We start from the raw sequence: 2,456 nt of genomic DNA, 5'->3' as shown, positions 1-2,456 counted from the left end.
AGGATTCCAAAGAAACTTTTGGTGTCTTCTATTTGAAAAACTGCTAATGATGAGAATACAGGAGGGTTAGAACGGGGACCGAGAGCTGGAAACTTCAGTGAGGCAGATTTGGGCTCAATCAGGAAGTTTTAGTGATTGGAGTCCTCCCAGCCTTGTGAGGAATGAACTGCCCTGTGCCACAAATATGTCAATCAGAGGGAGATAACTCTAATTAAATAATTCATCCCTCAAATGTTATTTAATTAGAGTATCTCCCTCTGATTGATGTATTTGTGATGTCCCCAGGGATGCAGCAGTGAAAGAGAACACTGGGCTTCCTCTCGCTCTTTGCTTCTCTCCGACATTCCTCTGTGAAGAAGCACATCCCTGGAGACAAGTACTAGTGTTTGATTCCCAACCCTCAGGACTGGTGCTTTTTTATTTTTAAATTGACATCTAGTCAGTTTATAGTGTTGCATCAATTGCTGGTGTACAGCATACTGTTTTAGTCATACATATACATTCATATATTCCTTTCCATATTCTTTTTCATTATAGGTTACTACAAGATATTGAATATAGTTCCCTGTGCTATACAGTAAGACCTTGCTATTTATCTATTTTATATACAGTAGTTAGTATCTGCGAATATCCTGATTTATCCCTTCGCATCCCCCCCACCCCCGTAAAGGACTGAATGCATTCATTGGAGCTGGTAGTCTTGTCGTTTACAATAAGGCCATGTGTTGAGGCCCGGACACTGTGTTGGAAGGGGCTGGAAGAGGAGGATCTGTCTGGAGCAGCAGAGCAGACAGAGCTGCAGACAGTCCCCATCCTGTCCCACCTGCCTCAGGCGATGCCCCAGGGTGAAGGGAGGGGGGCAAAGGCAGAGGCCTTTCACTTCCTTGGTTCAGTCACATGCGGAGCTTTTTACCAGATTAGCCTACATTGCTAACCTCGGATCCTCTCCTAGATCTAAGTTTCTCCCTGGAGTCACATAAACCATTACAGAGCTGTGCTCAGACTTGGACTCTGTAGTGTTAGAGAGACCTTAGGGCAGGTAGCAGAAGCCTAAAAGCCATGTTCAGGACAGCCAACCTGCCGGGTGCACTTTCCTTGGAGAACGGACAACCCAGAGGAGAGGAGCCTGGTTTCGATGCCAGGATTCTCACAGGGAGCATTCAAGAAATGCGCTGGGTGATCTTTGCATCTGCTTTTTCCAAGCCCAATTCAGGCTCAGATCTATGGTCCAGGGGGGCGAAGTCCTGCTTTCAGGGCCCTGACATCTAATTGAAGGAGGGTGGTGGGAAACAATAAATAAGGGGAAAGTATGGTGATACCAGGGAGTGATGAGTACAATGAAGAAAAGAAAACAAGATCATGTGGCAGAAAATCACAGTATTGGGGCCTCCAGATTATCAATGCCTCTAGGAGAACATTTCAGAGGAGAACCGAATGGCCTGAGGATTCAACCCCGAGGAGACATGAGGCAGAGGAAAGGACCAGAGCAGAGGTCCCCAGACAGGAGCTAGGCTGGGGTATGTGAGTTCTATAAAGATGGAGCACAGGGAGGGACCCCTTACATCTGAATCACTGAATACAAAGTGATAGTTGGTAAGATGATGTATGTGCTATAGTGGAGGGTCCTGCAGTCACATGAGGAATTTGGATTGTTTTCGGAGGGCACAGGAAGCCATTCGGAAGTGTTTCATAGGGAGTGTAGGATTGAATTTATGTGATTATGAGTCACGCTGAGTGCTGGGTGGACAATGACTCACTGGTAGCAGAGGTAAGGGCTGGATCCTGAAGACCATGGGCAACTGCAGAAACAGAGATCATTGTGTTTGACCCAGCGGCGTTGCAGATGAAGAGGATGTAGTTCTACACATAATATGGATTATATATATGATCTGTAGATAATGTGGGTTAGACTCACAAAGGCAAATTAGAGCCAGTGGTGGATGCTGATGGAAGGCATATTTTAATTTTGTACTTTTTCATTCGAGAAAGAACATGGTAGAAAGAACATGGAATGTGGTGTTTGTCAAACATGGATGTCATGTCAGCCCCTTCCCTTCAAGATACATGAGACAGGGCAGCTCACTTAATCCCTGGACCTCTGTGAAGCTCTGTGAAATGGAGAGAATCAGGTCTCCCTGTGGAGTCATGAGGGATATGGCACTGTAAGGTCAACAGCTGACCGGTGGATGTGCTGCTGCAGTGCAGGCTGGGGTGTGTGAACGGCAGACCTCTCAGGGGCCATCATGTGTCACACAGACTTCTTCCCATGTGCTGCGTTTTACTAAATTACAAATAATGCCTGACGGGGAAGTTTCTTTGTGTTTTTAAAAAATCAGTTACTAGGTTTTTATTTGTTTGTTTGCTTTTTGTTTTGTTTTTTAAGATAAAGTGGCCTTTAGAGATAAAGGCATTAAATTCTGGTTAAAATGTGTTAAGTCTTCTGAAAGCTGTTGTCA

This window comes from Camelus bactrianus, chromosome 11, assembly GCF_048773025.1.
Source record: "Camelus bactrianus isolate YW-2024 breed Bactrian camel chromosome 11, ASM4877302v1, whole genome shotgun sequence".
Classification (NCBI taxonomy): Eukaryota; Metazoa; Chordata; class Mammalia; order Artiodactyla; family Camelidae; genus Camelus; species Camelus bactrianus.
This window is presented reverse-complemented; position numbering follows the sequence as displayed.